General features: G+C 39.4%; 1 protein-coding gene across 2 annotated transcripts in view; it reads right to left on the bottom strand.

Annotated features, from left to right (window-relative positions):
• Nucleotides 1–9,131, bottom strand: part of CDH7 (cadherin 7) — a 135,588-nt gene extending 126,457 nt beyond the window's left edge. Inside the window, exon 1 of one of the 2 annotated variants that reach the window (XM_032293704.1) lies at nt 8,897–9,131. The gene's annotated coding sequence lies outside the window, so the exon portion shown is untranslated. Of the gene's footprint in view, nt 1–8,090; nt 8,823–8,896 lie in introns of those variants that run through there. The other variant, XM_032293705.1, reaches the window with a different exon arrangement.
• Nucleotides 9,132–13,254: the final 4,123 nt, after the last annotated feature.

The following is a 13,254-nucleotide window of genomic DNA, read 5'->3' as shown; positions in this document are numbered from 1 at the left end:
ATATATATATATATATATATATATATATAAAATATATATATATATAATATATATATATAATATATATACCATATATATCATATATATGATATATATATCATATATATATATACTTCATTTTTTAAAGGCATGCCTTCTGTAAATTTTTAGAAATCAAACACAAATATCAGAACTGTGGAAATCTGAGTTACTAGGTGTTCATCGATGAGGAAGAAAACATACAGTCTGGACTGGGGATAAGACCAATGGACTCTTTGTCCTACAAGCCCTACCACTTGCTATATGACCTTGGATTGCTCTGAGATTTTATTTTCCACATTTGCAAAATGAAGGAGCTGAGCTAAATTATAAAGTTTTTTTTTTTCAGGTCTTACTTTTCTACTTTTTGACAATTATATAAAATTGCTTTTGTTAGGTCTTTTAAAGCTGTGATAACATACAGATTGCTAATAATTAAGGATGATGGGGGCCAGGTGCAGTGGCTCATGCTTCTAATCCCAGAACTTTGGGAGGCCAAGGCAGGCAGATCACATGGTCAGGAGATTAGGACCATCCTGGCTAACTCAGTGAAACTCTGTCTCTACAAAAAAAAGTGAGCCAGGTGTGGTGGCATGGCCCTACAGTCCCAACTACTCAAAAGGCTGAGGCAGGAGAATCGTGTGAGCCCAGGAGGCAGGGGTTGCAGTGAGCTGAGATCATGCTACTGCCCTCCAGCATGGGTGATAGAGTGAGATTCCGTCTCAAAAAAAAAAAAAAAAAAAAAAAAAAAAAGATAACGGGTAGAGAAATTTAAGAAAGTTATAGGAATGTAAAAGAAACATTTGGCCTGCTTATAAAATGAGCATTCACTTTAACAAGAGCTGCTTAATGTACTCTTGTTGCTCTTGAAGATTATTTCTCTTCCCTTCAACAAGACTAGGGATTTATCAAATTAGCTAGAACATATAAAAGAAGGGAGTTACAGAACATGCCATGGGTGATATTACAGTCATTGAGATAATATCTGTGAGGGGAAGATGCTTGATAATTGTGTAACTCATTTAAACCTAGGATATTCAAAAGCAGCTAGTATAAACATAAACCTTGATGAAGAGGAAGATCCACCCTATAGTTGTACCTGTAGTATCCAGGACCGAAGTAGGCACATTATTAACATTCGGAAATTATTTACACAAATCTCATTTTCATTATCATCAACTTCATTTTCAATATGAAAAGTTAACTGTATAACAAATCAAGACACAAATTCCGTGGTAAGTCAACCATGTTTATAAATCACAATCACTTTCAAAACAATTCCATGATATTTCTCTGCAGTCTTTGAAATATTTGCCAGCCTCTTAAGCCAAATTGTTTTACCTTGTTCCAAGGTCTACAAAGGGTGCACAAGGATATTTAATTGGCATTGTGTATATTATTAGAGGATGAAACTTTCTTTTTTTTGAGATAAATGTCTCTGTCATACCCTCTGTGGAGTGCACTTGGAAAATCAGAAAGTAGTGTGTGAACCATTGTGATCTGAACTGAGGATGTTTCATAATGTGTTCCCCAGTATATTTGGCAGTAACCAACTCTGCCAGGAACATATGCCCTCTATAGCCACAGACGAGTTGCATGGCCACAGGTCAGGTGCTTATCAGGTACTTATCAGTCTTCTACAAATATTCGTCTTCATTTTCAATCAAAATCAAATCTCATTTTCAGGAGAAAGGCAAGTCTACCTGCTCAACCGACTTCATTCTGTCCTGAGCTGGGTATCATGAAAGAAATAAGGACTCTGAAGCATTATTTTTAAAAAACCTACAGTTCTTTGTGGTTATCAAATAGAAGTAACCAAAACTTAAACTTGAGATTTTTTTTTTATTACATTTAAATGAACTTGAATACAGAATCGGTAACAAATTGTTGACTTTTCACAAAGGATTAAATACTGCCTCACAAATCTGTGCCCTAGAGCAAAAAAACATCCCTGTTTAGAATTTCATGCTGCTTATCTTTTCTCTTTCTTCCACCTCCTTTCCCATCTGAGTTTTTCATACATAGGATTTAGGAAGAGGATTCACATGAGGAAAAAATGAGTAGTTTGCACCCATGCATGTGGATTGAAGAGCTGTCCTCTTCATTATTACTAGTTCTTTTGCGCAGGGAAAAAAAATATAGATATATAATAATAATATATTATTATGTATAATATATAATAGTTCGATATATATATATACATACATACACATGTATGTGTGTGTATGTGTGTGTGTGTGTGTTGGTATATAGTTGAAGGAATGTCTGCAGATCTGTATAAACTTTTGGACAGTAACAATATGGAAGAAGATGGAACATTTCTGAGAAGAAAAACAAGAGGAACAGGTTATATCTGAAGAGAATGGAACAGGAGTAAATCACAGATGTCTGAAAGAGTGGTGGTGATGGCCACTGGATGAATGATTAATCTGAAATGGACAAAAACAATCTGAGGAAGATTTAAAATGTTTTTGTTTACTCTGATATTTTAAGGCTAAAAATTAAAAATATATATATAATATTTTTCCATGTTTTTAAAATGGAAATATATGAAAATCACTGCAAGTAGTATTGTGATGAGCATAACAAACCTAATCATCAGGTTATAAAATAAAACACTGGATTCACATCATAGTATAAAACCGTGAAAAACATATTTTGAATGGACGAAGCAAAAAGAAAAAAAGAGGTGAAAATCCCTTAAGCATTAGTTAGTAAATCAACATCATTTATTGGATATGAAATCACTTTATCATGCTACCATTTTGTTCCAAGTATTTTTGTTCAACTAAATGGCAGTGCATTAGTTCCAAGTAGATTGTTTATTATCCATTTAACCTTAACAGCTAATGTTATTTTTACGAAAACGAATTCATTGCTATAAAGTTTTCTTAGAATTTCTACTCCACTTGACATCTCTAGGAAACTACTTTTAACAGATCAAATGACTCTTAATCAAATGTTTTCCTCATACTTAAAAACAATGACTATAGGTCCTTTCATGCCAAAAAATATTTGTTATGTATCAGCATATCAATTGCTAATCAGCAAAATTGCAAATCTTCCAGAACCTGTTCCATTTAAATTAAAGCCACCATACTAAAACCATAACAAATATCTATCATATTCAGCCATTGCACATTAACATATCACCACAAGAGTAGTTTTAAAACATGTCTAATTGCCAATTAATTTATATGTGTTAGACTGCTTTTCTAAAAAGTGCACAGTGCTGTATGCTTTCTAGAAATAATGTGTGCTATAATATATAACTATCAGTTATACTAAAAGGAAATAGAGGACTATTTTTGGTTTTATGGTACTTAAAGTTGAACTGAAATGTGTTTGTTGCAGTCCAATACAAATAAGCAATGGCTTATCGCAATTAAAGACCACATTCCACCAAGTTTTTCTAAATTCTAGGCAAGGAGCAGTTGCTCATGCTCTCTGCTGTCTGGAGTCTGTCTCAGATGCAGGTCTTCTGAAACTGTTTTGAAATATACTTAATGTATATCACACTAACACCCAACTTACTGTCAATTGACAATACTGATTTATAGAAGTTATGCCTCTCTTTTAAAAATTGGTATAGTTTATGACTAGGTGCAGCATGATAGTCCAAAAATAAATTCAATTATTTGTATTTTCTAGAAAAACAATTGCAGGAATGACATTTGAGGACTGTCAGTGCATTTAATAGAATAATACACAAGAATCAAAAAAATCCATAATGGTTGACTGACAAACACTTCCAGAAACTAACTGATATTCCCTGAGATATTTTGTTGGCTGACCTATGAAACGTAATAGTACAAGAAATCACAGTTGGAATAATAGCAACAAAATAGAAAAAATCTTGTTGACCTATTGGTAGGAAACTGTCATTTCCAAGACTCTTTTAAGGTTGAACTACATGCAGACAGCATGTGTTTAATGAATCTTTAAGTAGGGTGAAAGATGTTCATGTTTAAACGTGGAAATGACACCATTGCACAGTGAGGGAACTATGTAAGATATTACCACTGTTTTATGACCAACCTTCTATTTAATAGTTTTGGTTTGTTTTTTTGTTTTTGTATAGTCTGGGAAAATAAATCTGTTTCTTTTTAGGTATTCCTTGGGTATTTAATGGTTTTATTTAAATTCAATGAAAAGGCTGACTCCTGATTCATCCAGTGTCTTCTCTGAAGAATTTCATTTGCCCTTGTGTCCCCAGGACAGCCACCACCTGTTACTACTGAGGTCCTCCCTGTGATTTATCTCCGTCCACAAAGTTAGAGTAGTCTGCTTTGTGTAAAGGACAGTACTTATTCGTTGCTGCTTTTGCCTGTTTTTAATGTAGAATTCCTTAATACATTTTTGGGTATGCCAAAGGGGAAAAAATATATTCTAATCTTCTCCCATTCATGACTGAGCAGTTGTCAGAATACAACACTAGAGAGAAAATAGTCAGGACAGAGAGTGTTTTCAGAGCTGTAGCCACACTTTATTACACACCACAACATTACCAGCCACACTAGTCAGTACAACATCTAAGAGGTAGAAAAAGAGGATGCCATTTCAATACTGAAGAATATAATAGTTTGGTTTCATTGGGTTCATGTTAAAGGAAAAACATTTTAAAAGCCTCGAATTCAGTTTGAAGACTCCCAAAGTGGTAGAACCACAGACTGATGACATATTTGAACTGCAACAGACATGAGAAAAAACAAAGCAGCCCTTTCTTCACTTTTAACAAAATAGAAATCTACAGATTCCCAGTGAAATGCCCAAGATCACACAGCGAGGTACTGATCCAGTATCCATTGCATAACTAGATGCAATGAGTAAAGTGTTTGTTAAAAATTGCTCATCTGGTAATGAGCGCTTTTGCAATGTGTGATCCTTAGAGCTTATCGTCTTTCCTAAAAGCCAAACAAAGTAGATTTGACTGTACTTAAATTTTTATATGACCATGAGTTTAAATTTCCTAAGTAGGTAATGGTAACCATAATTACCATTCAGAAGTGCAGAGAGTACAGAGTAAGAAGAAAGGGTGAATAAACCTATTTGTCAAGAGTTGTATGTTTCTAACCTCCAAAAAAAAAAAAAAAGGAGAAGAAGAAGAAGAGTTAGCAGTTACCAAATTTAAAATTGCCTTTTCCCTTCTAAACAACTCTGGAATCCAAAACTAACTTCCTACTAAATAATGACACTAGGTAGCTAACTATTTCAACTGAAATTTGAATAATATCCCATTGAACATTTTATTAATAGAGTACCAACTGAGGACAATACCTTAGGATATAAAAATATACGTATGGGGCTATTTTGCTTGGAAAAATAAGTATCATTCCTATTGTATCCTTTTGGTTTGTGATATAAGTCCTATATTTTGAGATAACTCTTTGCTCCTGATATTCCCATTATAATCATCCCAGGTTTAATGTTGCTGTCTTCAGTTTCCAGTATAGTAAGATGCTAGCATCAATTAGTTTCATCTGTATACCAGTTAAAGTTAACATTACATTCAATAATTTTAATTTTGATGAAAGAACCCTCTCTTTTGTACTTAAAAGGTATAATTTTTTACAGTTAAATTAGTGAGGCTAGGGACTCTCTGTGATATGTGACTTCTCACGTAAAGAAACTGTGATCAAATCCATTAGCTCCCTGGGCCAGATAACATTACAACCACAGACCACAACCTCCTACTGTTAACTGGCCTAAATATGCAGGCAGGGGCCCTGGAAATGAATCACATAGCCTGTAGTGTGCATCTGGTTATCAAACACAGAAAGAAAACTTCTCAAAGTGGATTACAGATTCAATTTCAACTAAGCACAACCTTTGCCATGGGTGAAAGGAATTTTAGAAAAGGAGAAACAATCATTTATAATTAACTAGGAGGAGACGTCATAAATTTAAAAGTAAACAAAGTAACAAGACACAATGTTTCTGAGTTACTTACGTAACAACAAATAGTAAAATTATATTCAGAGATTTTTAAAATTTATTCTTACAAGAAATCTTAGCTGCATCAACTTTAATTTTTAATTTACCCTTTTATTTACCTTGTGCCAGGTAGGATTTATGTGACTTCAATAAAAGTCATCATATTTCAGTAAACACTTTGCAAAATAGCAGAAAAGAGATTCTATCAGAATGAAAATCTATACTATATCTGAAATGAATATATGGACAGATGTCTGCATATTCATTTGCACTGGTAATTTTATCTGTGAGACTTGCAGAATAACAAGGGGGAAGTGCTTGCAGGGGTATCTTTCTGCAGAACCAGCAAATCCCCAGAGGAGGCACTCTTGTATTGCTGGTTACAGCTAGATAAGCTCTGCTTGTCAGAGGCTGGGGAGATGGTCACACACAAGACTCTGATCACATGTCGTCTTTCCTTGTCCTCAGTTCCCCTTTATCATCCCACCAAGTAGCAACTGATTCCTTCATCTGAAGAAGAAAAAGCTTCCATCTCAATCCCTTTGCAATCAACTAATGCATGTTAGTTATTTTAGAAGTTCCTGAAACTTCCAATTTAAGCTAAGGCTTTGAAGCCTTCCAATCAAGTAAAAGTCATTTGTGTGTGTGTGTAAGAGAGAGAGAGAGAGAACTGTGATGTAATACAAGCTATTAAGGCAATAAATGTAGAACCTTATAAAATCGAGAAAGATTGGAATCACTCAGCAATAAATATCCACAGCAAAGAACAGTTTGTGACTTTAATATTTTGTAAAGAATTTCTGAAATATTTGCCATAAATGTATTTGCTCAACACAAAAATGTACTCACTTCCTCATACCAGTATACATTCTCAGGAGTTTATATCAGCTTTACCATCAAAAAAAAAAAATGCTGAATAACAGGGAAACCGGTAAAGAAACAGTGCCCAAGGAGACAGTCATTTGATTTTTAGGCCAAGGAAGGCTGAACAGTGGCCAGCTCCGCGTGCTCTCCACCCTCTCTTCTTCATTGGACACTAAACACTAGAGTCAATTCAAGGGTAAATTGCAGTAATATAGATGCTTTACAATTATCCTTAAGTAAGAAAGGGAAAAGCTCTGTGCTATTAAATCAATAAAAGTAGACTTAAGAAGAGTTGTGAGTCTGTCAAGTGATTGTTAACACAATGCTAATGACCTCTTGCAGCCCTTAATTACAATAATATCTCACGTTGTAAGTGCACAATGCCCTTTTATTAAAGCTGCAAACCTTAATAGCTTTTAGCAGGGTGACAGTATATGCTACTGATTATTGTTTTCTTTATCTTTCTGTCCTCAGACTCAGCTAGCTTTCCCAGATAAGACTATTAACGTTGGATGTTACCTAATTTCTCTGCTATCCCACTCCATATTAAACACTAACACAGAAGCAAGACTTCCACAAAGTTGCCAGTCTGCCTACCTGCCTCAATTATTTTGCATTTTAATTGCTACTGTTTCAAATAGCCTTAAAAATAAAGAAAAGGATTCTTCATGCATTTCCCCTTGACATATACTAACATGAAAATAAAACAAAGTCTAACTAGTTCTTTAGGAAAGAAGTAATTTTAGGTGAGTTACCGAAAGCTTCAAATGCAACTGTTTTTCTTAGCTCTTTTTTCCCGTAACGATTTGCCTTTATAAAGACACTCTTAAAACTACTTAGATATTGTGTCTATTCAAACTTTCCTTTAGAAAAAAGGCTGCTACTGCTCTTAAACTCTTTAAATACACATTTTTGTGAGGTGTTATCTGCTTTTAAAAATATATACTTGTCACTTGGCAAGGGCCATATATTAACAAGTCACTTACATTTTTCTCTTTTTATTTTGTATAAAGTTCTGTTTACTCCTCTATGAAAAATGATCTGAACATCTGTCTGGTGGTTACAGCAATTATGAGGACAAGTCTTACTTAAAGGTCTCACTTAATAAACGATCTAATAGATACAAGATATTTACTGCAAAGCAGAAGATGTTATAAGTACATTTCTGGTTCAATTTGCAGATCTCCAAAGCCTTAATACACCCCATCTTGACGGTTTCTCAACAGTTTGCCATGTGCCCGGTGCTGGTGAACTCATTGCCAATCTTTACTCACCTCAACTATGAAATTTAAGAAATCCGTAGGTTAACGATCTAAAACGTCAAGCGGTACAGAATAACGGGTCTTTTTCTCATTAATCCACACTGGAAGGTTGAATACCAGCAACGAGCAGTGTACCATGTGCACCCATGAAGAAGAAGAAGAAGCACCATGCATTCAGAGAAGCAGGGCGCCCTTTGCCCAGCGCACACTTAAAGAGGTACAGCCAGGCGGGAGGGACGCAGGATGCAGATGAACCAGATCAGGAGAATGCTAATTACTGGGGGGAAAGCAAAGCACCCCTAGGTGAACTCCACCTTCACGAAAGGTAAAAGGTGTCTAGCGCGGATGGTTCAAAGGACTCCTGCCCACAGCAGCGCGTACCCCTTCCAGTCTCAGACCTCCGCAGAAGCCGGCGGCATAGCCGGCGCGGAGTTGTGCCCCCAGCAGTCGGGGGTCGAGGGAGGAGCCTGCGTGCGTTCCTCTCGGAGGAGAGTGCTCCAGCCTGCCCATGTTGGCCGCTGCACCTGGAGAGTGCCGGGATTCGCTCTTACCCTCAACCACTACTCCTCCCGTCGCACCTGGTGTCTGTCAGCACCGGCTTTCCGGGCCAAACGCCCCCGGCTCGGTCCACACGCCTGTCCTGCCTCGCAGAGCCACATCTCACGGCAACACGCAGTAACTTGGGGACGCCCAGGGAAACTCCGCACGGACACCCCCGCCCGCCGCTCACTGATTAGTCCTGCTTCCAAAGGCGCACGGCAAGGGCGCACCTCTGCCCGGCGGCGCCTCCCCAGCCCCGCACGGGCAGCGACACTCACCTGGGGCCTCGCTGCCCTCCCCGCGCCGTCAGACGCCAGGGACCCGGGCGTGTGCATCCAAAAGGACGTGCGCTCGGCTGCCGGGCGCCCGCGGGTTCTGGGGCACCCAGTACGCGCAGCTGCGCGCGCGGGGCAGACTGGAGGCACCGGCTCGGCACCCCCTCGTGCCCGCCCGGCACGGGCTCCTCCTCCAATCACAGCCCACTCCGCGGCGCGCGGGGACACTGCCCCGGCCTTGGGCGCCCTGGGCCCGTAGCTTCCGCGCACGGCGAGGGGCCCCTCCGGCTCTCCCAGTTGGCGGAGACACAGGGTCCGGAGCCAGCGGGAGCGCGCGGCGGCCGGAGCGAGGGCGAGAGGGCGAGAGGGCGCGCGGGAGAGGAGGAGAGAGCGCGCCGGGGCCGGGGCCGGAGGTGGGGGAAGAGGGCGGCGTGGGTGGGCGGCGGGCGCCGGCTGTCTGCGCCGTCGGAGGCCGGCCGGTGGAGCCCCTGAGACTTCCGCGCCTCCCGGAGACCCGGTGGGGGCTACTGGAAAAGAACGCGAAGAAGCCGGAGGCGCTCGGCCGCCACGCGCGCTCACACACACGCGCGCACCCTCGCGCACCCTCCTCCACCTCCCGCCTGACAGATCTGTACGGATGGATTCCTTCGCAGGAAAATAAGAAGCGGGGTGAAAGTAGGAGGGGCTGCAGCCCATCCATCTCTCCGCGAGGCATTTGCATCTAAAGCGCGGACCGGGAGGAGAGTTTTGAGGGTATTTTCAAGCTGCCCCCCCCCCAACACCCACCTTTGCCTGTCGGGAAAGCCGTGATCAATTGAGCTCCTGAGGCATGAAGGCAAAGCCATAAAACTAATCAGAACTTACAGCTTTCTTGCTTGATAGTTTTGCCCTTTCAGTCTCTTCGGACTGCCCTAGTTCTACTTTTTCTTTTTCTTTTTTTTCAACTTGCAGAAAATTTTCTCCCTTGCTGGGCTCTCTAATGCTAACCTTCCGAAGTGTATGATTTACTCGCAGGGCGGGACGGAGGACCCTCGCAAGGTGTGGAAGGAAGCAAAGGGATCTGGTCCTTTATTTGGAGCGCGGCGCAGCCTCTGGAGTTGAGTACGCCTTGTTTCCCTCTGCTCTGGTGCTCGCTTCAATCTCTTGAGTAGGTGTTCTGTCCTAAGTGTTAGGAGCGGGGAGAGATCATTTCCAACTACATTCGTTTCATTTTTCTCACTCTACCAATGAACGTGTCCTCTGTCTCTTACGCACTTACTCTTAACCTTAGCAGTAATTCTTCGGATACCAGTTACATGGGCTTACTCTTGTCCGTGCCAGTATCTCTGATTTCTTGTGCAATCAAGCATACTTGTTCTGTCCCCAATCCAGCCTCTCTTGGCTATTTAACTGGCACCACGCCTCCCCCACCTCGCCCATTCAATTTAGTCAGTGTTTAAAACTGACTTCTATGCTAATAATTCTAACAGCAACTTTGAACTCCCGTTAAGTTCCAGATACCATCCTATGTTGCTTACTTAACATTAATGCATTTTAAAAGTTTTATCTGTAAGATCCAGGGCTGCTTGGATGGCCATTTCATGGTCCATTTCCACTCAACTGTCAGCCATCACCCAAATTCAAGATGCTTAGAAAAGACCTCCGAATCTTTTCTTAGATATTAGTTTGGATTTCCCCAGTATGTTCTTTTCTGTTATGGGCACTATAATTCACCTGGTACCCGGGTATCAAATCTTGACTTTATCTTGAGTCTTTGAAATGCTTTTCTGTGTTAAGATGCTCAGTTATTCTAGCTCATATAGTACAATCATTAGATTCACTTTAGATTTTTCTGGTAACATTGCATATATTTGTCTTGTTTTACGTATGAGCTGATTTCTGCGATGAGAGATTTTCTATAACTGCTCTGAACAAAAAGCTTCAGGAAGCCAGTGATTAATATGCAGTATCACCAAGGCACAGCACATGTTTGGTCCATAGTTAGCATTTGTTGAATAAAGAAGTGAGTGTTTGTATCCCATGTAGCATTTCACACAAATTTGACCATACCAAGGTTTGCCTGCATTGTTCATCTATAGGAGGTCATATTGTGAGGGGAATCAGACACTGAACTGTTTTCATCTACTGGCTTCTTTTGATCAAAGGACATTGCATAGAAAAGGAAATGTTTTGAGTCCCTTTTAGAAAAAGGTATGCTTCTTCAAGTTGTTATATTTTCTTTCTCTTCTTATGACTCCACATAAATGTTGATTCCAAATGCATGCTTTCTTCTTGAACCATTCTACCTGCCTTCCTTTAAAAATGTTTTTAAACCATAACCTCTACAGATTCCAAAACAGGTGAAGTAATTTCAGTTAACCAAAATTCTAGCCCTGGTTCCCACACTATCAGCTGCTGAGCTTAGAGGGAGGTCCAGATTCTTCTTGAGCAAAAGACACAACCTAGAGCCAGGGTAAGAACTGAGAATAATTCAGACAGTAACCAAGAGACACCTTTTATCTAAGGAGGTTGGGGATGGTCTCTTTCTGAGGAGATGGCACTTAGGTTGAGACATGATGGTGACAACAAGTCAGCGTTGTGAAGCTCTGAGGGAAGAATGATCTAGGCAGAATAAACAAGGGGAATGTCTGTAGCAGGAAAAGGCTGGATGGATGGGAGAAACAAGGTGCCGTAGGAGGGGAGGAAAATGGGGATGGATTACGTTGTAGTAATAGACATGGACCAGATCTTTCTAGATCTTCCAGCCCCTGAAAGATGTTTATATTTTATTCTTAGGAGAAAGCCCAGCATCAAGCACAGAAAACAGGAGCTCACCAGGCTTATGCTGTTGTCTGGTTTAAGGTCAACACATGTTTTATTAGGTCCCTTCTGCTCTCCTTTCCTTTTCTCACAATTTCTGGTTTGCTTAGAAAATCCAGTTCTGAGATGCACCAATAAAAAAAACACTGTACTAGATGAATTCCAAGGCACTGCCAATTGTTTAAGATTCCATAAACTACAAATGCAAGCCATAATGGCTTACTTACACAATTTAATGTTTTCTTTTACATTTCAAATGTATGTTTAAATATTTCTGTTCATATGTGTGTGTATATATTTTCAAGCTTCCTCAGTTGAAGGTTTTCTTTAGTGTTATGTATAGCATTATTTGAAGAAATGTACCCTTATCTACCCTACTTTAAAAAGCCTTCCTTTCAATTTATTTTCACTGTCTTGATTAAATTAAGAAAAGTTACCCATACTGGCTCTCTATTTTAGAGAAGGAGGAATCAAGAAAATGTAGGGGGATTTTGTCATGGTTTCTGTTGGTATGAAAAGTATATTCCTAGGTGTTTTTTCACCCAAAGTAGATTTTATACAAGCAAAGTACTTTCTGATGAGATTGCTGATCAGATTTTATTCATATTCATTCCATTATGATCTTACTCTAAAACCAAAGACATAGGCCTGGTATCTTGTAGCTAAGAAGAGAAGAGATGTAATCCTTGAGATCTAGATAGGTCTAAGCATTCTGGAGAACCTCAGGTAGAAAAAGAGATATGGCAGAAGGTAGGAGGCTCTCCCTATAAGGCTTCAAAAGATCTCAAAACATGGGACCATTTATGGTTTCTTGTGAACATTTCCCCCAATATAAACTGTGAATAATAATAACAATCTATGTTTAATGCTTACCATCTTTTCTGAGGGTGTCTGTGTCCTTCAGTTTAGTTCATCTATTAAAAACAATTCCATCTTCTGGAAAAGAAAGGACTTCTAGCTCAAGGTAGCCATTTAGTGTGTATTTACTGAACCCCTGCTATGTGATTCCTCCACTAGGGCATGGGAACACAAATATGAATATAAGATTGAGTTCTTATCTTTAGAAACTTCTCATTCTTCTGTGACAATAAAGATGTACATACATCTATCTCCACACACCACGTGATGAGGTGGGCACAAAATGTCAAGTGTGGGAGAACAAAAAAAGGGGCATATGATGGAAAACTTGAATGAGGAGAAATGTTTGGAATGTGCTGTGAGGACAAGGGGCTCTATTGAAGAGTGTTATGAAGGCAAATGGTGATCATATTTGCACTAGAAGAAGAAATATCCTAGCCCCTTGTTAAGTCAGCCTTGGACTGGTGGTGAGAGAAATGTGTAGGAGGTTGTTTTAGAAATCCAGTTGTTGAGCAAAATCTTGACCTGGACTCCAGTTGCAGCACTGGAAATATATGAAAGGTCTTTGGATATAGTCAGAAAATATAAATAGATGTAAAGATGTTCTGACTAGAGTTGTCATTGATGGAGCATAAATAATCACTAAAAGAAGAAAGACGTTGGTATCTAACATTGGCATCAGGGAGTCAACCCCCAAACAGCAT

This window comes from Sapajus apella, unplaced genomic scaffold, assembly GCF_009761245.1.
Source record: "Sapajus apella isolate SASKATOON/1434 unplaced genomic scaffold, GSC_monkey_1.0 scaffold30, whole genome shotgun sequence".
NCBI lineage: Eukaryota > Metazoa > Chordata > Mammalia > Primates > Cebidae > Sapajus > Sapajus apella.
The sequence above is the reverse complement of the archived record's forward strand: the minus strand, read 5'-3'. Positions and strand labels throughout refer to the sequence as shown.